Below are 23616 nucleotides of genomic sequence, written 5' to 3'. Positions count from 1 at the left end.
AAAAATAAATAAATAATAATTAAAGGTGCTAATAATTAAAAAAAAAAAAAGTGTTCTAGTTAACAACACTTGTAAGAGAACAAAGCATAGAGAAATTTAACATCTACACAAACCAACAGGACAAACTGACCAATAAGAGTGTATACCTCAGTGTAATTTGGGGAAGAAATAAATTACACTGCTCATGCTGCAGTACCATATGTCACATAGAGCTGCGGGGGTCAGGAAGATGCAGTGATCATAATGAAAAAAAGTTATTATGCATGAGTGAATTCCCTCATGTTGTGTCTGGAAGATGTTATGCCTGGCAGTAGGGGACTAGTGGGAATAAAAGTTTTAAGTTCTTTTTCTGTATCCTTAAAATAAATCAGAAGTCGAACGACAAAATAAATAAAATAGCCCATACTAATCCATACTGTTTAGGGATGCATTCCTAGGTGGAATATAAATAAATATGTTTTCTTTTAAAAAATGAGGCTGTTTTACAGAGTAGTTATCATTAGGGAGAAGGGAAAAAATGATTGGGAGGGGGTACAAAGAAGACTTAAAGGGTACAGGCAACATTCTATTTTTAGTGGTTATGTGGGTTCATGTTGCATTAAATTATAGAGGTATACACTTTAGTGTGTACACTGTGACAGACAGAATCTAGGGTGAGCCCATGATTCCCATGCTTTCTGTGGGTGGGTCCTGTGACTTGATTTTAATCAAGAGAACATGCCAAAGGTAACAGAATGTAGGTGACTGTGTGTACATGATTACGTTACATAAAACAAGCCCATCTTACCAAGAGTCTCTCTCTCTGTTGCTTTCTTTGAAGAAGAAATCTGCCATATTGTGAGCTGCCATATGGAAAGGGCCAGGCAAGAAGGAGCTGAAGGTAGCCTCCGGCCAAAGCTGAAAAGAAATTGAGGCCCTCAGCCCGACAGCCTGCGAGGAACTGAACACACCCAAAAACCACATTAGCTTGAATGCTGATGCTTCCCCAGATGAGTGTCACATAAAACAGCACAAAGAGATAAAGAGATAAAAACATGGAAAAGTAAAGAGGCAAGAAAAATTACATGAGTTCCAAAAATGTCTGTCGGGAATTCATGGAAGAGAGAGCAGAGACAAGAAGGGAGAAACAATATGTTTAAGATACAATGTTTTGTTCTGTTTAGTTTTTTGAATTTTTATTTTATATTGGAGTATAGTTGATTTACAATGTTGTGTTAGTTTTAGGTGTACAGTAAAGTGATGTAGATATATATATGTATATGCCTAAGAAGAAAGATGAAGGAAATAGGACTACAGCATAATGTTGTTCTCAAATCTGATTCTCTTTTCCCTGGGCAATGCCTGCACCTGGGATAAGAATGTTTGGCAGCATTCCAGGGAACCTATTTGCCTTTCTTCCTTGACCCCATGTCCTGTAGCTTCTACTACTTCCTGTTCCTGAGAACCAGGATAGAGAGTGCTTTTTTGGAAAGAGATGGACTCTGATGGCAGAGTCCACTATATCAGCTCCTCCTGGGCAAAGTAACAAACTACCCTTAGGAGTGCCATGAAGAGCCCCACCCTATGAGTGAGAAAATAGAAAAGAAAGTCCAAATGAAATAAATCGAGGTGATAGCATAGAATGCATGACACCACAGAAAGAGCAGGGAGAAATGGAAGGAAAGCAGGGAGGAAAGAAGCAGAGAGCAGCATAAAAGCAAAGTGAAAGAAGAAAGTGAGGGAACAAAGAGAAGAAATGATTAGAAAGCTGACAACGACAAGCAGACAGCGAATGGTCCCCAGTGAGAGTAGGTCACCTCCAAGATGACAGCCCAAGGGGCAACACGATCAGTAAATCTTTGGGAACTGATTGCTCCATAGGAGAAACCAACAGAGACGGCTAACAGGTGAGGAGATAGAGTACAGAGAGAGACCAAGACCCTCTTCTTCGGCTTATCAGTTTTTGCCAGCTCCCTATTGATCTAAGTACAAAATGCAGTGTTTGTGCAGGTCTGCCTGTAGATATAATGGCATAACATGTTAGGAGTCAATTTTGTATAATTCTTTATGTATAGAGAGTAGAAAAGAATGACTCATAGTTCTATAAATGTATACATTCTCATGAAACAATTCTAGAAATACTGAATAGTAGAAAAAAAGACAACAAAAACGTACCCAAATCCCACCTACTGGAGATTAGCATTGCTACCACACGGTAGACATCATTTCAGGTAAATCAGATAAATATATCTATATCTATATCTATCTATATACACACACATATATATAAACATACATATATACAAGCACACACATCTAAGTACACACACACACACATACACATATATGTCACACACATAACTGTATGCATGGTTGGATGAACAGAAGGATGTACACAGAGAGATACAAAACAAATAGATAAAAGATAGAAAGAGGAAGCAAGCAAGCAAGCAAAAATAAAAGACAAAGGAAGGAAGGAGGAAAGAAGAAAGAAGGGAGGGAGGGAGGGAAGGAAGAGAGAGAGAAAGAAAGAAAACTTTTGCAAAACGAACTTACACTACCTGCTGTTTTCATTAAAATATTTCCATGGAGTCACATTATCTAATGTGGATACAGCAAAAATTAAGATTGCTAAGACAAAGAACATTACTCACCACTCAGTTCTACAAGGGTTAAGTCAGAACCTACTGCAGCTGACCACCAACATCGAACCCAGAAAGGAATTCAGGATGAAAAACAGGATGAGGCACTCTGTGCTTCCGGAGAAGCAAGCCCTTAAATAGTTAGATGCATACTTCAGGAAGAATTTCAATGACCCCAGATTCTCGCATCTTCCCATACACAGAAAAGCACTAAAATCATTAATCTGAGATATCTGTTCCTCGTGAGCAGCAGCAATCTTTTACTAAGATGTATGCTTGACTGCATGAATTTCCTAACCAAAAATCATGTATAAACTGGTTCCTCCCCTACCTTCTTGGAGCAGTTTCCTCAGAGCTACTGAGTAGCTGTCTCTCAGGCTCTAGTCCTCAGCAAGACCCCGAATAAAACTTAAACTCACAAATCTTACGCTGTCTTTTTTTAAAGTCAACACTAAGCATTTCTTTAACTTACACATATACAACCATACACTTATATAAAGAGAGAGAGAAAGAGACAGAGAAGAAAATTAAAAATTTACATAGTGCAGACATTTCAACTTACCTTCCCTTTCACTTAAGGAGCATGAGAGACATTTCTATCTGTTCCTCATTCACAGTCAACGACAATGTACCTCTGTAGTGCAAGTATCTCGCTGAATTGAATACGAGCTTTGGCATTCAAGAGGAGATACTGTTTGCATAATATGCCTCCAAACACAAACTTACTACCTTACCTAGTACTCTAATGAGGAAACAATGATTTCTTCCAAAGCTGGAGATTAAATTGTCCATGCTGAACTTACTAAGCAAAAGTGGCCTTCACTGCCACACACTTTGAGGAGATTTTCAAAGAAAATTTTGATGACATGTAGCATTCACATTCTGGGATCATGTTAAAACCTATCTCTTAAGCAAGATAAAAATTTTCAGTGTTCTTGAAATTTGCTGGAAGGTACCAAAGAACAACTGAAAAATTACTAAATCTCAAATCAATATTTCTGAGAGTTAATTTATAAAAAGGAATCCAAACAAAAAGACATAGAGTTATTTTTTTAAACTATGCTAAGATTCTTTTTTAATTACTTATTTTAAGTTTAGTTAATGCCTAGTCATTCCCTTCTTGAAAGGTATGGAAATTAACACCATACTTTCTCCCACGATCCCTCCCTTAATTCCCACTTTGTATTAGTTACACAATTATTTTACATTGTCAAAGTTTATAATATTACAGTCTGTTCTGTGGTCGTATTCCTCATAGCTGTTTGGTCTCTAATTCCATGAGTTTCACCACTACTCCGCAAATCATGACATTGTCATCTATCTCTTGATGTGCTACATTTTGTCATCCTGTATATTTTTCAAGATTGGATCACAGATACCACATGATTTAGAATGTCTGTTTTACAACTTTCCATTTGCATAACCAAGCCACTTGATATTGGTAGATACTGTTCCATTGTCTTCAGACACCGACTGGTCTCATTAAGAAAGCTGGGATCAAACGTATTTTTCCCTTGTACAAGATCTAAATTTTCTGACCACTGAATTTTCCTTTATTCCTAAAATATAGTAATTTCTCCTAGATGTGCCTTAACTTCAGTTATTCTATATCAAGGTTGTTATTTTTTTCTTCCTAGGATAAACTGTGCTTTTTTTATCTGCAACTTCATGTTTTTATTTAGTTCAAAAAAGTTGTCTTCTATTATATTTTTACTCAATAATTTTTCCCTTATGTCTAGAGTTACGTAAGCATGCAATCAATATTCCTTGAATGCATAAATGATATGTTAGAATACTTTTTCTGTTCCATTTATTGTTCTCTTCTTCAGAAAATCAATTATACTTTTGTTGATTATGCTTTCTCTGTCTTCCAATCTGACCACTTTTTTTATACCTTTCTTTTCTTTCCTTTTCTTTTTTTTTTTTTTTTTGGCCACACTGTAGGATCTCAGTTCTTCTACCAGGAACTGAACCTGGGCCCTCAGCAGTAAAAGCACTGAGTCTTAACCACTGGACCACCAGGGAATTCCCATATACGCTTTTTAATATCTCTGTCTTTTCCTTTTTGTCTTTGTGATTCCTCAAGCCTATTCATCACTTTTACCTCTGGCTGTGTTTTCAGCATTGTGTCCTTTATTCTTATTGCTTCTGAAGTGTGCTTCATCTCTGTAATGATTTTGTTTTCTTGCAGTTCTTCCCTAAATTCTACTGGCACACTATTCATTTCCTGCTTGATGTATTATAGTCTCTTCACAGAACCCTTTGAGCTCTCTTTTGGAAAACATAATGTAATTTCTTTAAAAATATATACACTTATTTGTCTGAACTCTTCCTTTTTGTGGGTAATTTTTTGGGGGTGATTCTTTTTGTGATGTATTTTTTTCTACCCTTTAAAATGAAAATAGTGAGTCTTCTTTAAATGGAGCCAACTATTAGCCAAGGAATAATGTGGACAGGGGAGAGTGATCTAGAGCAATCCACAAAGTCAATTCAGGTTCATGGCTGTGGACACAGTCTCACTGAGTCTATCTCAATTTATATGGCGGGCTAGGAGCTCTGGTGCATATGTTAAGCTAACAGTTTTAATCAGAATGAAAGGAAACAGCCATCTGGACACCTTCATCCACTTTGAAAGGGTGCTCATCGCCAACATTCCTGGCTGATGAAACATATAGATTACCAAAGAGACTGGAATATATACAGCCCCTGCTGTGGACCCGTCACTTTCAGCTATGGACAGACCCCTCTCTATCTTTCTCCAGCCTTCCTTAGGAGTGAGAATTCATGGAGGTAACACTTCACCTCAGTGTTGTTCAGCATCACAGTGGAATATTTTCTCCTCCCCAGTGAAATACTGAAATGGTAATGAAGACTGCTGGTGAATAATAGACCCAGGGATAGGCAGGGGCAAAATGAGTTAGAACCAAAAGATGTGTAACTGAAAAGGATGCTTGGGAGAGGGAGAAAGGGGATGACTCATACTCAGAATTATGCAGGTGGCAGAGTTAAGTGTATAAGAAATTCTAGTATTGGGATTTAGAGCTTGAGTACTGCAGAATTTCAGAACTGATCTGTGCCACTGGTTAGACAATCAATTAAGCTCTGATTATGCACATTTATCCTCCTGACTCATATTTCTAGTACCTACATGGAAAAGCCAAAAGCTGAGGAAGGATTCAAATCACAGCCTTGACTGCTCTGCTCCTTCCCAAGTGTTTCCTCTTGCCATTCCTAGGAATTCAGAAGCCCCAACTGATTCAGAGCAGGAGCTGAGAAGCCAGGGGGTGGGGGGGAGGGGGGGTTGTGGATGGGGACATCAAGGTGGAGAAGGAAGAGGATGTGGTTGAAATCTGCCAGAGGGCAAGTCCAGAGGTGGGAGACCTAATGCTTTGCCCTGGGAGGATGTCCCCCCTTTGACTCTGAGGGTTAGTGCCACTGTCCATCAAGTCCTTTCTAGGTTATGAGTAGGTGAAAAACAGCTTCCCTGCTCTCCTTTATCCTGCTGCTGTTTGGATGGATTTAGACAAGAGGAATATCCTAGACTCTGATCTCAGCTCTACATTTTACTTCCTTACTCCCAGGGTAAGCTTCAACACTCTAACCTCTCTGGACCTCAGTTTCCTCATATGTGAGAGGTACAGTCTACTGTGTATAAAATAAATAGGCTACAAGGATATACTGTACAGGGAATATGGCCAATATTTTATAATAACTATAAATGGAGTATAATCTCTAAAAATTGTGAATCACTATCTTGTACACCTGAAATTTATATAATATTGTAAAGCAACTGTATCTCAATAAAAAAGAGAATTAAACTCGCAAAAAAAAAAAAAAAAAAGGAATGTCAGTGAGGCTTTTCTTTTAGAGATGCCATCACTGCCCGTGAGAACTATTAACCTGGGTCTCCATAGGGCATTCCTCACTTAGTGACCTGTGTCCTGTCACAGCATAGAAGATATCCTGTGAATCTAAAGAATTATAGGATGAGTCTTTAGGTTTGGGACATTTGAGAGAAATCTGGGGCAGTTTGGGGCAGGTTGCAGTTGGGGCCATTTTATTGTTTCATTGAATATAAGGGGGTTTCCCCCCTGTTTTTCATTCTTTTTGCTACTTTAGGTGAGTTTTAAGGGAGGAAAGAGGAGTAAAAATGCTTTTACAAGTATTTAACCAGAAACTCCCTAAGTTTGGCTTAAATATTTAGCACATTTTGATTACAATTCACAGTGTACGTGCAGAGGGAGTTTGGGGGTTTAGAGCATTGAGTTTCAAGTCAGTTTAAACACTACCCCTATCACTCATGAGATCTTGGACCAGTGACTTAATCTCTCTATGCCTCAGTTTCTCCATAGGAAAAAAATGGAGATAATAAAATCTTAATGATAAGCTTATTTGGGGGCTTAAATAAAATAACTCATTTTAAACATTGAGCAAATAGGAGGGGAACCAAAAAAATACTACTTAACTGTTATTATAAATTTGCCTTAAAAGTGCCAGCTTAAAGAAACAATGAAGTATTGGTTGATTTGCCAAACCTAAATCTGGATAGACCCTACTAATGCTCAAGTGTTTATACCTATTGTACATCCAAGTAAGAAAACACAGCATTCTTTTCCCTGAAGGAACAATATGGGACACTTTCTTGTAGTTCTATCCCACAAATGTATCAGTGGGATAGAGTACCAACCCGTGATGGAAGCATGCATGGTACTTCACAAGGCAAGTGTGTAGTCATTATTATCTTTGATGGTGCAGTAACACTCTGAGTCAGACATTATAATTACCACTATGTAGATAAGGAATAGAAGTGACTTGTCTGAGGTCTCACAGTAAGGGTCTCAACTTGGAACTTCTCTCTTTTTGTCCTCACTTTGACCCATGGACCCTCATCAGAGAGGTGCACAAGGAACATGAGTCATCCTCTGCCTCCCGCAGGTATTGGAGAAAATAAAATACCAAAACAGACAGAGGTGGCGCACCTCTCCTCTTTATAGCCATGCGGTTTAGGAAGGCTTAGAATGAATGAATAGAAATTTTCCCAAGTCCTGTATAGAATAAGGTAAGGTATAGAAGGAAGAAAAGGAAGGAAGGAAGGAAGGAAGGAAGGAAGGCAGGCAGGCAGGCAGGCTACTTCTGCCCTAAGAATATAAGTTGCCAATCTTATACTCTCACAGACCTGTATTATTTAAGATATTAAGATGTATTATTCCTACAATCTCTGTGAAAGCAACTTATATTCATGCTTGACATTATCAATTGATTTCAAACTTAACTTCCCCCTGGTATCTGAAAAAAGGATGAAGCCTGAAGAGATGACAGCAAGAGATATTAGGAATGTAAGCATACAAATTGTTCAATATCGGGCTATCATTGGGAGCTGAGCATTGTTTCACTGATGGGAGACTGGCTAGGGAAGCAGTGATTGTGAATTAAAGAAAGAGCTTTATAACTGTCTTCTCCTCTGTCTATAGACAGCAGGTGAGCATCCAGAGCAGATATTTGTCTGTTACAATAGATGGAACAGTTCTTTAAGACATGCCTTTATGGAGATGCCAACAATTTTATGAGAATGACTAATCCCAATTTGTAACAAGATCCATGTACAGTTTTACAATACAGTTAACTTAAGCACATGGACAGGCAGAAAATATTTAAATGGGTTTTCCCCCCAAAGATGCTCTCTCCCTAGTTCTTCTACCCATGTTAGTCCACGTCCCTGTTCTGATTCATTTTACAGCATAAAGGAAGTTTCATTTCTTAGCTTTGGGGAAAGAAACATAACTCCCAGACTGAGTGTAAGTTGAAAACAGGGATCACTATTAAACATCCTCTGTGGAGGTCAGCGCTTTAAATGTGTAACTGTTCACTAATCATGATCATTAATCAGGAAGGCTAACTACAGAATAGCTGCAAACAAAGAAAAGCTCTCAGTGAGGAAGATCTGTTTAGGACACCTAATGACACTTTTGCTGGGGGACTTCTCTAAAAACAGCTAAGGAAATAAGCTAGAGAAACACAATATTCAATAGGTCAGCCTTTCTATTAGTTGAACTTGCATGTTTTTATCTTTATCTTCTTATCTCTTAAACTAAGGAAACAACGTCTCAGAAGATAATTAGGCATCAGAGGCACCATGAAGCCATTCATCTTCAAAGCTTCTGCCTGGCAATTTGACACAATGTTGAGACAACTTCAGTTTCTTAATTTCCTTCATATAGTAATCACTTAAATAATTGAAACAAATTCTCTAAGTCATATCCTTCCCTATTCATTCATAATTCCCCAATCAATTGAAGTACTTTCCTGTAATTTCAAACATAATATAATAAGTGCTATAATCAGATAAGTTTAAAGTTTAATCAACTCAGACTTCTATGTCTATGGAAATGTTTTAGTAATCTAAATTAAAATCACCTCCGATAATTCACGCACTCCTCTCAATGGTATTTGGTAGTTCAAGGAAGGGCATGGTGTTAGCATTCAATGGCTTTGTACTGTATTGAGCAACAGTTATTTTCTTTAAGCACAACATAAATTACATTTTAATATCTCTACAGATTTCCATATTGACAGGAAGAAAGCGAAGCAAATTTACTAAATAAATTTGAACGGGATGGCCTAGTGTTATTACATCTCCATATTTTAAGGACATGAATTTCCTTGCTTAAAAGCCATCTGAGGAAATTCTAGTGCCTGTATTTTGAAGGGCAGGTAAGCTCAATCTCATTAGAGTCCGTGGTGACACAGTCTAGGAAAGCATATTCAAACTGCACTTTGGGAATAATCCACTCTGTTGTAAAAATCCATTTATAATATAAATACATACACACACACACATACACACATACACATATATTCAGGTCTACAGAGCTATTGGAGGCAAAAGTCTACTAAATTAGGAAGCCACTTCTGCAGACAGTCCCTCAGTACACAGTGATATCAATACTGTGAATTGATCGATGCTTTTTTCCAGTTATACATTCTATGCAGAAAATTATAAGGGAAAAGAATAGGCTGTAAATCGCATTTACTCTTAAAAATATACTTATCATTAACATTTTGAAAATATAGAATAGTATAAAAAAGGAAATAAAAATCGTCTATAATGTCAATATTCAGTGATAACCACTTTAACAGTTTGATATACACACGTATACATACATACACAAGGACTTACACATATAAGCTTTTCTTCAATTGGGATTTTACTACTATATATGCAAATGCAGCTTCTTACCTGGAAGTTTTCACTTGAAATTGTGCCATTCATTTTCTTTTTGTATTATGTACGGTCAGGCCACTCAAGATGGCTGTTCTCTTGCTCTCAGAACATCCCCTGCCCGACCAGTGCCTGCTTCTCCTATATCTTACTCACCGGACTGACCTTCCTATGTACTTGCCCCAGGCCCCAGCTGGTGATTGTTCTTATCAAAGGGGCCGTGAGGGGCGTGCCCCTCTGCTGGTTTCTTTGGTAACTAATGAGCCCACCTGACATCAATTCCCCTATAACTGGTAACCTCTCCCCCGCAAACCCCCAGCGAAGACTGCTGCCATGTCCTGCCCTCCACTGCAGTCTGATACACACAGTGGGGTGTCGCTCCAGGACCTTGCTCCAGACGTGTAAGCTCCCCCCCTCCATTAAACCACTGATGTCTCTGTTGCTGACTCCGGGCTCTTTCTTTGGTCTTGAAGCTGGGCAAGCACAGGCCTCATAGGCCTGCGGGGTGCAGACCAACATATTATTAACTATATTTCCAAAACGTGTTTATTGTTAATGGCTGTTAGACTATAAGCTCCATAAGCATAGGGACTATCTTGTTCGTATAACCAGTAAAAAGTATGCCATAATTTATTTAACCATTTTCCTATTGTTTGACATTTAGGTGGTTTCCAAATTTTCACTCTCATAAATATTACAGTATTCTTAATGTATGACTTTTCCCAGTCTTTCCCCTTTACTTGACAGCTGTTTTGTTTCTATCTCTCTCCCACCCTCAGAGGGGAGCTCTATTTTGCCTGTTGAGTCTCTGAGCTTTTGTGATGCAGATTTAGAAGGAAAGAGGTGAAGCTGAAGTTGAAGAACAAGAGGTGTGTGGGCGCTAGCAGTGGAAGAGGGATTTTCTGAGAATTTTGGAGCACAAGATGTGGGAGTAGCTATGTGAGAGAATTAGATGGGAGGCAAAAAGTATTGCAGTGGTCTGTGTAGCCTCTTCACTGTGTTCTTAAAATATAAGTACAGAAATTGAAGTGAATCAGGTGGGTTTCTTTGCCTGCCCAACATTCATCCTTTAGGATTAGGGAGTCCTAACTTCTGAAACAAACAGCCCCCAAATCTCAGTGGTTTAACATCATTAAAGGTTAGGATTTGCTCATGTCACTGTCCACTGGGGTGTTCAGTGGGTGAACTTCAGGTGGTGACACAGGAACTCAACTCCTTCCATGCGGTGGATCTGACATCCCACAGGGTCTCCCGAGTCTTGCACTGGTCCTTCTACATCCTGCCTGGAGGTAAGGAAGCAGAGAGAGCACCAGGGACTCTGCAGGAGGTTTAATGGGCCAGACTTGGAGGTGGAGTACATCGCTTTTGCTCCATTCTGTTTTCCAGAATTCAGTCAGGTAGCCCCCATCTAGCTGCAAGGGAAATTGAGAATGTAGTTTATTGTGTCCCCGAGATGGCTAGTCTCTGTTATCACTTCCTATTCTCTGAAGTCTTGATAAAACTCTTACTCAAGGTATCTGTGTCCTCTTGGCCAAATGGTAGACAGGGCCCAAGTAAGGCTATTCGGAATCTCCTTCCTTCCCAATTATTTGAATCTTGAGTAAAGTGACAAAAAGATGGAAAACATTTGGGACTGGTTCATTCTGATGACAGTGCCCTGTAATAACCATTCCTTTGTTCCTGCAAGGGGGACCACCGTAGCCTGGGAACTGTCTTTTACAAGAACTAGATATTCTACTTTTCCTTCATATCCATAATCTACCCACATCCTTACAACAAATTCCTTTGCTGCCTAAGTTAGCTACAGCTCTTTGTTGTTGCTTATAATCAAAGGACCCTAACTAATACAGAACTTGAACTCTCTTTGAATTATGTTCCTTTGTTATTATTACTAATCTGTGTTTCTTCACTCATAGTACCACTTTGGGATGATAGCTTTATAAATGTTATAGAAATAGTGTTGAAATAAACTGATTTGTACATAAATCTTTACCTTATTTCCAATTATTTCCCTAAACCAAATGCCTAGACCAAATATATTTTTAAAAAGCATTTTAGCCCTAATTATGTATTTCATTTAAAGACCCATACAAAATCTTTTCATATCATAAACATTCCATTTCAGCTTCAGAAATTGTGTTTTCATCATTACAAGTAATAGCAAACACAAGAAAGCACGCATCACACAGCCTAGCGTTAAAGTTAGGTTGATGAATCTAATCATAAGTGAGGAAATCCTTCCAGAAACTTTAGATAGAGTGTGAGTTTTCTAGAAAGCTGTGTCCTCAGTTACAATAGGATGGCAAGAAAAGTTGTGCCGTATCATTAGTGAGCCTTCAGTCGCTTATTTGCTTTTGGTCACAGTCAATTCAGATCTCAGTTTCAGTGGAAGCCAGTCTTGGTCCCCTCTCTTTTATTCTTGTCTCTTTTCCTCCACACTGGGACGTCTCTTAACCTCCATGAAGCACCAGGCCACTAAGTTCTGCCCACATAAGTCAGTCAGGTCTTTATGAAATTGCCCATGAGGTTTTGCTGTTGCATGAAGACAAATTCTTTCATAGAGGGTTGGTTTGTCTTCTTGGTTTAGGAATGAAAATGGGAAAATCTGGCATACAGATATTCATGTATATCAAAAAGAAAGATAAAGACAATTTTTCTTTTTAATTTCCAAAAAGAGGAAAAGCTTGTTTGAGCCCTGCATACCTTGGGCAATTCTTTTTTTTTTTTTTTTTTTTATCTACAGCATTACACTTTATTGACATATAATAACCAACTTTTATTAACACTTTATCATTGTAAAGATCTCACCCTTACTTTTTTTTTTTAATATCTTTATTGGAGTATAATTACTTTACAATGGTGTGTTAGTTTCTGCTGTATAACAAAGTGAGTCAGTTATACATATACACATGTCCCCACATCTCTTCCCTCTTGCGTCTCCCTCCCTCCCACCCTCCCTATCCCACCCCTCTAGGTGGTCACAAAGCACCGAGCTGATCTCCCTGTGCTATGCAGCTGCTTGCCACTAGCTATCTATTTTACACTTGGTAGTATATATATGTCCATGCCACTCTCTCACTTTGTCGCAGCTTACCCTTCCCCCTCCCCATGTCCTCAAGTCCATTCTCTAGTAGGTCTGTGTCTTTATTCCCGTCTTGCCCCTAGGTTCTTCATGACCTTTTTTTTTTTTTTTCTTAGATTCCATATATATGTGTTAGCATACGGTATTTGTTTTTCTCTTTCTGACTTACTTCACTCTGTATGACGGACTCTAAGTCCATCCACCTCACTACAAATAACTCAATTTCGTTTCTTTTTATGGTTAATATTCCACTGTATATATGTGCCACATCTTCTTTATCCATTCATCTGTTGATGGACACTTAGGTTGCTTCCATGTCCTGGCTATTGTAAATAGAGCTGCAATGAACATTTTGGTACATGACTCTTTTTGAATTATGGTTTTCTCAGGGTATATGCCCAGTAGCAGGATTGCTGGGTCGTATGGTAGTTCTATTTTTAGGTTTTTAAGGAACCTCATCTCATAGCATTGTGGTTGGAAAAGATACTTGATATGATTTCAATTTTCTTAAATTTACTGAGGCTTGATTTGTGACCCAAGATATGATCTATCCTGGAGAATGTTCCATGAGCACTTGAGAAGAATGTGTATTCTGTTGTTTTTGGATGGAATGTCCTATAAATATCAATTAAGTCCATCTTGTTTAATGTATCATTTAAAGCTTGTGTTTCCTTATTTATTTTCATTTTGGATGATCTGTCCATTGGTGAAAGTGGGGTGTTAAAGTCCCTTACTATAATTGTGTTACTGTCAATTTCCCCTTTTATGGCTGTTAGTATTTGCCTTATGTATTGAGGTGCTCCTATGTTGGGTGCATTAATATTTACAATCGTTTTATCTTCTTCTTGGATCGATCCCTTGATCATTATGTTGTGTCCTTCTTTGTCTCTTGTAATAGTCTTTACTTTAAAGTCTATTTTGTCTGATATGAGAATTGCTACTCCATCTTTCTTTTGATTTCCATTTGCACGGAATATATTTTTCCATCCCCTCACTTTCAGTCTGTATGTGTCCCTAGGTCTGAAATGGGTCTCTTGTAGACAGCATATATACGGGTCTTGTTTTTGCATCCATTCAGCCAGTCTCTGTCTTTTGGTTGGAGCATTTAATCCATTTACATTTAAGGTAATTATTGATATGTATGTTCCTATTCCCATTTTCTTAATTGTTTTGGGTTTGTTTTTGTAGGTCTTTTCCTTCTCTTGTGTTTCCTGCCTAGAGAAGTTCCTTTAGCATTTGTTGTAAAGCTGGTTTAGTGGTGCTGAATTCTCTTTGCTTTTGCTTGTCTGTAAAGGTTTTAATTTCTCCATCAAATCTGAATGAGATCCTTGCTGGGTAGAGTAATCTTGGTTGTAGGTTTTTCTCCTTTATCACTTTAAATATGTCCTGCCACTCCCTTCTGGCTTGCAGAGTTTCTGCTGAAAGATCAGCTGTTAACCTTATGGGGATTCCCTTGTGTGTTATTTGTTGTTTTTCCCTTCCTTGGGCAATTCGTATACAATAATATCCAACTGTGAAATTGGAATAACTGTCACTGGGTAAAATTTACCTCAGGTGTGGCCAACTCAGCCAAGTATTTTGTTATTGTTGTCCAACTTGTGCTGCTTGAAATACATTCTTTATCAAAATGTTAGCATAAAATGTTTAATTAGTGTTTAACCCAAAATATAATATATATTTAAAGAAAAACAGGCACAAAATTAACTAACAATAGAAAATTTTAACAAAGCAATACAAAAGTATGAGTAAACACTTTTAATAAAATTAGACTGAAACAAGTCTTTCTTAACTTGAAACCAAAGCCAGAAGAAAATGAAAAAGCTTTTAAAAGCCACTTATCAAAAAGACCTGGTAGAATAATTTTGTGAGCAAATGTTAAATATCTATACGGAATAAATTTTGTTACTGAGCCCTGGAACAATTTAAAGAAAAAGGAAATATTCCAAATACATGGTCTAAACAACATTACACTATTGCCAAATCTTACTAAACTAAAAGAAAGCTACTGACCAATCTCACTTACGAATATCAACCAAAAAATATCCTAAACAAAATGTTAGTAAATAGAATTGGATAAGACACTGAAAGGATAGTAGATCATGAATAAGTGTAATTCATTCTAGATTGCAAGGATAATTTGATATAAGTAAATAAGTTAACATACTCTTTTAGCTGCCAAAAACATTTGTTTAATTCCAAATCTATTCCTGATTTTTAAAAAAATTTCTGAAGTAGGATGGAATGGATATTGCCTGAATATATAAGATAAATACATATTGAAAATTTAAGGCCAGTATTTAGTGGATAAATAATGGAAATGTTTCCATTAAAGTCATAAATAAGGATTTCTTAGATCATCACAATTATTTAGTACTATTCTGAACATTTGAGACAATGCAATTAATCAAGAAAATGAAATAAGAGGTATACATCCTTGAAGGGAGGATGCAAAATTATCATAATTTCCAGCCAATATAATTTTATACTCATAAATGCCAGGAAAACAAACTGTAAAACTTTTGGAACTATTAAGAGTATCAGTAAGGTAGCTAGTTTTAAAATAAATATACAAAAATGCAGTCAGTCTTTTCATTTACCAATGATAACTAGTGAGAAAACTACCACATTTACAACAACTAAAAACAAAGAAAATCAAATAGAAAAATTACTAAAAAGAAATATACAGTAATACAAGTTATAAAACTCTATCAATGCACAAAAATTAACTGAAAATGGATTAAAGACTTGAACATAAGACCTGAAACCATAAAGCTTCTAGAATAAAACATAGTCAGTAAGCTTCTTGAAATACGTAGGTCTTGGCAATGATTTTTAAATCTGATACTAAAAGCAAGAGTAACAAAAGCAAAAATAAACTGGGACTACATCAAATTACAAAGCTTCCGCACAACAAATGCAGCAATCAACAAAATAAAAAGGCAACATACTGCACAGGAGAAAATATTTGCAAATCACACATCTGATAAGAGTTTAATATCCAAAATATATAAAGAACTCATATAACTGTGGTGATCATTTCACAATGTATACAAATATCAAATCATTATGTTGTACACCTGAAACTAATATAACGCTTTATCAATTATACCTCAATAAAAATGAATTTAAAGACATACCTTGCTTCTGGACAGAAAGATTTGGTGTTGTAAAGATGTCAATTCTCTTTAAAATAGACTACAAATTATATGAAATTTCAATAAAAATCCAACAAGATTATTTTACAACATGACAAAAATTACTTTCAAGTTCATCTGCAAAGACCATAACAAAGGAGTGGTAGGGAGGGGGTACGCACTTTCCCTATTAGATAGTAACATCTTGTATTTGGCAGATAACAACAACAACATGGATGGTATTGGCATAGGAAAAGACAGACTGTGAAGTGGGGGGGTGAGGGGGTAGATAATCACAGAAACAGACTCAAGTATTATGAAAGCTTAGTGTTGTTGGTTTGCAAACTCAGGAGCTTCCTGGGTGACATCTGAAACTGTCCCCCCCACCCCTCCATGGGGAGGCAAGCCACTCCCTATTGGTGGGTGGCAGGTTTAATAAGGAAGGGAACTTAACGATGCTTGCCATGGGTGGCTGCAAGATGAGTAGCTCTCTGCACCTGCCCCCCAGAATCTTAAAAGTTTATACAGAGGCCTTAACTGGGTTCAGTCATGCATACAGTCCAGATGGTCTCAACAACACAATACTCTCTCAAAGCTGTGTCCTTGAAGGGCTTCTAGGTAGGCAGAGTAGGTGGTACATGCATTCCGAGGATAGAGGAGGGGGCGAGAAGTCTCTGATTGCCCAGGGTCCAGCTTTCAGGTCAACTAGTAGTCACGTCCTCACCGTGACCTCCTCCAACAAGTGTATGATAAATGTGGCATTTCAAATCACAGGGGAAAGATTTGCTATTCACTAAATAATTTGGGGCAACTGGCACCTTAAGGGAAAAATTACCTGTCATGAATTCAATTCCAGGTAGATTAAAATTTTTAATAAATGTCAAAAGTGAAACAAAAGTCTGAGTACACACTTTTAATAACAATAAAGTGGAACAAGTCTTTCCTAACTTGACACCAAAGCCAGAAACCACAAAAGAAAATGCACTTACATAGAAATTAAGTACTTCCTGGCAGCAAAAACAAAAACAAAATAACACAATTATAGAAGTGTAAAAAACTTAGAAAAAACTAGTAACACACAGGATGGACAAAGAATTACTACTACAGGATGAAGAGCTCTTACAAATCAACTGTAAAAAGAAAAATGGTCAAAGACTATGAATAATTAATTCATGAAAGAACAAATTAAAATGGATGAAGAGTATGAAAAGATGTTCAGTTTCATTATTTTCTAAAACACAAACAAAACAACAAAAAACAAATCTTTTTAAACCATAAGATTGGCATCAGGTGAATCAAATGTTGGTATAGAGGAGGCAAATTTTTACCTCCACCCTCTTACTATTTTTGGCTGGGCCTGAGAATTAAACTGACATAGACAGATTAACAGGAGAAAAGTATACACATTTAAATTAAGTTTTACATGACACAGGAGCCCTCATAAGGAATGAAGACCCAAAGAAATGGCAGAACCTACATTTTATATTAGGTTTTATATTAGGTTGAAAAAAAGAAGCAATTGTGGAAAAGTAACTAAACAATGTAGAGAGGCTAAAGGAAGGTAAGAATTATTTGACCAAGGTCTGTTTGTACAGAGTTCTTTCTGCCTCAGTTCCGTGTCTCTGGTGATAAGAACGTCTTCCTTTTTCGTGGCACAGAGATCACACCTTTCACATGGGAGTTTTATCTCCTGCTTTCAGGAATAAAAAGGAGAGTCTGAATGCCCATCTTGCCTCTGTTGTGTCTCAAGTGCCTTTAACGCAAAATAATCAATATGCCAAATCTGCGTATTTTGGGGTGACATGCTCTGAACTCCTTCACTGGCAAAGGAGGGAAAAAACTGGCATTTTTTCAAAACTTTTGATAGAGGTATGAATGGATACCTTTCTGGGAGGCATTTTTATCAATCCATATCGCAATTATAATGGTACATCTCATTCAATCCAAGATCTCATATGTAGAAATTCTCCACAAAGACATAGTTACAGCATAGGGGGGAAAATGTGTAAACATGCCCGTCGTTTTAATAATGATAAAAGCAAAACTGAAAAAGCAAAACGTGACAAAATGTCCATCACTAGCTGATTGGTCAAGTAAATGAGACACTTGGCTACCATTAAAATTTAAGGCTGTAGTTTTTTATCTTTTGAGGTGGAAACACGAAATCAGCACATTTTTGAGTGGGAAAAAAATAGGCTGCAGTAAAGGATGAATTCATTTATAAAGCATATGTCCACATATCTATACATGTGTCCATGTACATGTAGAAATCTGGAAGTTTATCTCTGGATGGTGAGATTTGGTGATTTTATGGTCCTAATGGTTTTTTTCTCATTTTATTTTTATTCATTTATTTACTTGCGAAATGAGCGTGCACCCTCCTAACTATAAAATATTAAGCGGGCTTCCCTGGTGGCGCAGTGGTTGAGAATCTGCCTGCTAATGCAGGGGACACGGGTTCGAGCCCTGGTCTGGGAAGATCCCACATGCCACGGAGCGGCTGGGCCCGTGAGCCACAACTACTGAGCCTGCGCGTCTGGAGCCTGTGCCCCGCAACGGGAGGGGCCGCGATAGTGAAAGGCCCGCGCACCGCGATGAAGAGCGGTCCCCGCACCGCGATGAAGAGTGGCCCCCACTTGCCGCAACTAGAGAAAGCCCTCGCACGAACCGAAGACCCAACACAGCCAAAAATAAATAAATAAATAAATAAAGTAGCTATACAATTAAAAAAAAAAAAAAAAAAAAGCACATATTAAAAAAAAAAAAAATTAAGCTTTTCCAAAATAAGTCACCTTGCCAACCAGTTCCCCAACCCTTTTGGTTCTGTCCCTCCCTCTACACCAACAGTACCACATTTCTTCAATACTAAATTGCACATTTTTTTCTCACTAGGAGCCATCTTAAAATATATGGCATCTCACAATTGCTGTTGGCCAGGAGGCTGACATGACTTAGCTGTCAGTGCCTGTGTATGTGCAAACTTGGTTATAGTTATTTGTATTGTCATCAATTCAGTTAATTGCAGACATCACTGGTACTACATCTGTTGAGTATAACTGGTATTTAAAATTGCTTTGGTTACTGTTGCTACATAACTAATCACCTCAAGACTTAATGGCTTAAAACAACAATCATTTTTTAAATTTATTTATTTATTTATTTATGGCTGCGTTGGGTCTTTGTTTCTGTGCGAGGGCTTTCTCTAGTTGCGGCAAGCGGGGGCCACTCTTCATCGCGGTGCGCAGGCCTCTCACTATCGCGGCCTCTCTTGTTGCGGAGCACAGGCTCCAGACGCGCAGGCTCAGTAGTTGTGGCTCACAGGCCCAGTCGCTCTGCGGCATGTGGGATCTTTCCAGACCAGGCCTCGAACCTGTGTCCCCTGCATTGGCAGGCAGATTCTCAACCACTGCGCCACCAGGGAAGCCCAACAACAATCATTTTATTATCTCTCATAGCTTCTGTGGGCCAGGAATTCAGGAAGAGCTTGACCGGATGCTTCTGGTTAAGAAATCTCTCATGAGACTGCAGTCCCATAGCGGCTGGAATCAGAACAGCAGAGGCGGAGGGAGCAGGAGCACCTGGAAACTGGCAAAGCATCTTTCTCTCTTCGCTAGTCTCAGGGCTTCTCCATGTGATCCTTCTGAGTTAGAATAGTTTGGGCTTCCTTGCAGCATGGCGGCCACAGACCAGCCAGACTGCTAACATGGAAGCTCTGGGCTCTAGAGCAAATATTCCAGCAAACAAGGTGGAATTTGTATCATCTTTTTCAGACCTGGCTTCAGAAGTCATGCAGTGCCACATCGGATGCTTTCCACTGGTTACACGCAAGCCACAAACTAGCCTAGATTCAAGGAATGAGAAACTAGACTTCTCCTCTTAATGCGGCAGTAGTAAGCTTCTAGAAGCACATGTGGGACAAGAGCTATTATTGTGATCACCTTTGGGGAAAAAAATACCTGCCACAAAATGTTCTCAAAAAGATTATACTTGTGTTTAGCACTAAAATGTAAAGTTATCTTAAATCCAGAAAAGTACTACCTGATAAAAACAAATCCCTTTCTTTATGTCTAACAGAACTCTTTCAATAGGTATAAAATAAAACTTTCAAGTGATAAAGGAGCAGTATCTCATAGTTTAATTGGCAGAATTTATTCTGTCTTGGTGTCTGTTGCAGAGATGTCTTCCATTCACCTGTTCTGGTCCACTTCCTACACTTCTCCTTGCGAGGCTGATGGATGTGCTCCTGTGCCCACTGGCTTCAGGTTGGGTTGGATCAGTGGAGAGGCCCGGCAGGAGATGGGAGGGTGGGAGGGAGGGAGGGAGGGCAGGCGGACGGAGCATTCACTTACCTGTTCTCTGCCTGTGAGCTCCTGACTCAGGTTGTCGCTCTACAATTCGCTCCCCTTCCAGGTTTATGTAACATCCCCCATCCCTCTTTTTTTATACTAAGGTAGTGACAGTTCCTCAGATGTTAGCCCTAGGTTTCTACACTTTCCTTTCTGGTTCCCCTACACCTTTGTAATTAGTGCCTTTGTAAATAAGTCTCTGACTGGTCAAGAGGTGTATAGAATAATGTTGCATTTTACAACTAATGGCATCTTAGAATAGATTAAACACAGCTTTAGAAGTGACTTCACTTTACATGTTAACAGGATAAACAGAGACTAGCCTGTCCAAGGCCTTCCCACTGTGGGGAGGTAGGCTGGTGAAGCTGGAAGCTAAGGGGAGAGACATCAGGCAAATTCTCTCCTGTAGAGAGGCATGGCCACTGGGCTCTATGGGCGTGATCCACTGTAATATTTTCTGTTGTAATGCCGTTGTGCTACAAACACACTGTCAGTTATGTTTGCTTGGTGTTACAGCCTGATCTCATCTGTGGCATAGGCAAGGCCCAAACCTACCCTTGTTGTGTAGCAGAAATACAAGAGCAGCAGGAAGGAGAGACTGTTGCCAAAGCAAGAAATGACCTAAGAAGGATGGAGAATGCTCACATAGAAACAGCTGACTGAAGGGATAAGTAAGAATCAGAATGGATAGGACATGGATGATTTCTTCGTGGAGTCTCAGATACCTGCGGAACCTCTGCTGCCGTATGTGACTTGGGGTCTCAAAGGAGAGGGGAGCTGCCTGAAGTCTGGGGACACCTAGGTTTCATAGTTTTAAACCTATTTAGGTGAGACTATTTGTTGAACACTTTTAGGCATGAGCCCACTCTTAGCCATATCTCTGTGTCTTACTGGTGGGAGGCAAGCCAGAACCTCCTAAATCACCTTGAAATCTGCTTAAAAATTTTATGCATTTCAATTCTGCCAGATACACCAGTGGTACACTGCTCTGAAAACTAGGCATATTCTTTGCAAGTAGAAATGGGTAAAGGGACCTGTTCTTGCTTTCATTTGACACATTACTGATTCTTCTGAAACTTACCAAAATAGAGCATGCAGACTCTAATTGGTTGTGGAAACTACCTTATAAAAATTCAGTTAACACTTTCTTGAGTAAAAAATTATTTCAAAGGTGACTGTCAAGTTGATTTCAACAATTATGAATCCTGTTTTTTCAATAATTCTAATTATTGAAATGTCAAGGAAAAATAATTATATTCCCAAAAGAGGGATTAAAAAGGATCATTAGGAGAGCCAGAGCTTTGGCGCACCGTGTACTGTTTATACTGAAAGAGCTCTTGCAACTCCCTGTTTCTCCACTAACTTGTCTCTTTCCCATATTATAAGAATCCTCTATGTGCAAAGATCTCTGTTTCCACAACTGCAGCAGTTGTTACTTAACTTTCTTCCCTCAGGGTATTTAGAGTGTCTCCTAAAAATTAGCTGTGATGTTCCATTTTGCCAAAGGTGCCCACCTCCCTTGAACAAGACCTCCTCCAGCATGGTAATTCTTTAACGTTTCAGAGTTAAAAAGAAAATGTACTGAAAATGAGAATTATCTGTAAGACAATCCCATTCTGAGGGCTGTCAACTTTCATTTGTGAATGGATTAATAAACATGGCTATGGAAGATTAACATAGGTTTATCTTTATATCATTTGGCCCCCGACTTAAGATCATTCAGGTCTAGAAAACCTACCTGCAACAGTAACCCTGGGCAAATAGTCCCAGGAATTCCAATTGTCCACATATGCCATGTTTGATACAAACATTTTATGTCATAATTAGTAGGTAGAGAAATATAAAATATTATACAATGTGGCTGGTGAGGTAAAATGTTTGTTTTCAAAAATCTGAACTTTGAGGGCTTCCCTGGTGGCACAGTGGTTGAGAATCTGCCTGCCAATGCAGGGGACATGGGTTCGAGCCCTGGTCTGGGAAGATCCCACATGCCGTGGAGCAACTGGGCCCGTGAGCCACAACTACTGAGCCTGCGCGTCTGGAGTCTGTGCTCCGCAACAAGAGAGGCCGCGATAGTGAGAGGCCCGCGCACCGCGATGAAGAGTGGTCCCTGCACCGCGATGAAGAGTGGCCCCCGCTTGCTGCAACTAGAGAAAGCCCTCGCACAGAAACGAAGACCCAATACAGCCATAAATTAATTAATTAATTAATTTTTTTAAAAAATCTGAACTTTGAGACCCTAGAAATAGACTGGGAGAGCCTCTGCAATATTCTTTCAGCAGAGGTTCTCTATAAGGCAGGATTCTCCTAGTTGCGCATGTCAGAAACCCAATTCAAACTAACTTCTTTCAGAAACTCAAACTTGTCTAATAAGATCATTCTAAAACTCTGGTTAAGATTTTTTTTCAAGAAAACATGTCTTTTTCTCAGCTGTCCTCACCAATGGTAGATAAATTAGTGCCCTTTTTTATCTTTGCTGTGGTGAAATGGAAATGAAAACATTTTACCTCAGCCTGTATTAGGTAGTGTTGCTATAAAAGCTCACGCTCCACTACAGTTCATGTTATAATGTTGAAGAGATGGTTTACATCCAAAAGATCTGTGCTTTGCATGATCCAAATGGATGATTGGGAATTAGGCCAAATTTTCCCTTAATTGATTTAATTTACTAAATGTTTTACTTTTGCAGATAAGTTAAAAGCCAGTATTTAAAAGCTTGCTACAATTAAATTTCTAAGAGCCAAGCAAACAAGTATAAAGAGTAATCTTTGACTATGCACCCAGAAATAGTTTCAGGTGTTAATTTTATCTCCACGTCTAAAATATATTCTAACATTCCATTCAGAGCCATTGATGAGAAAGTCAGTGGAGTAACGGGGATGAGAGGCAACATTCCTCACTACAATTGCTCTCTTGAGCCAGAAAAAGCAGTCAAAGCTGTCTCACAGGAGCAGATCTCCCAAAGACCAGGACTGGGGGCAACTGGCCAAATCTTCCTGACAAACCTCAGCTATTACCTAATTACCCTCATTTGTCTTTGCTTTAAAAAGCTAGGGAATTCCCTCAGTTCTCAGCTCCAATGGAGCGGGAGAGAGACCTGGCCCATGGCATAGATGGATTTGGTTAACAGCTTGCTTTCAGTTGCAAGGGAACCTGGGGGTGGGGGGTCTGTAAGTAACCGAACAAGGTCTGATTTGAGCTACTATTGCCAACA

General features: G+C 38.6%; 1 protein-coding gene and 1 long non-coding RNA gene across 6 annotated transcripts in view; both read right to left on the bottom strand.

The window, feature by feature from the left end:
- The window catches only part of LOC130705036 (uncharacterized), a 75656-nt gene extending 72953 nt beyond the window's left edge, over window positions 1–2703 (bottom strand). The window contains exons 1-2 of the long non-coding RNA XR_009005665.1: window positions 2634–2703; window positions 788–897 (exon numbers count right to left, since the gene is read on the bottom strand). This is a non-coding gene — a long non-coding RNA (uncharacterized LOC130705036). The remainder of the gene's footprint in view (window positions 1–787; window positions 898–2633) is intronic.
- HTR7 (5-hydroxytryptamine receptor 7) overlaps window positions 1–23616 on the bottom strand; it is a 670153-nt gene that overhangs the window by 537595 nt on the left and 108942 nt on the right. Inside the window, exon 3 of one of the 5 annotated variants that reach the window (XM_057530954.1) lies at window positions 9836–11252. The exons of the other annotated variants lie outside the window; for them this stretch is intronic. The gene's annotated coding sequence lies outside the window, so the exon portion shown is untranslated. Of the gene's footprint in view, window positions 1–9835; window positions 11253–23616 lie in introns of those variants that run through there. 5 annotated transcript variants of the gene reach the window in all.

Source organism: Balaenoptera acutorostrata, chromosome 16, assembly GCF_949987535.1.
Source record: "Balaenoptera acutorostrata chromosome 16, mBalAcu1.1, whole genome shotgun sequence".
Classification (NCBI taxonomy): domain Eukaryota; kingdom Metazoa; phylum Chordata; class Mammalia; order Artiodactyla; family Balaenopteridae; genus Balaenoptera; species Balaenoptera acutorostrata.
Note: the sequence above shows the minus strand (reverse complement) of the source record. Positions and strands in the feature narration are given on the sequence as shown.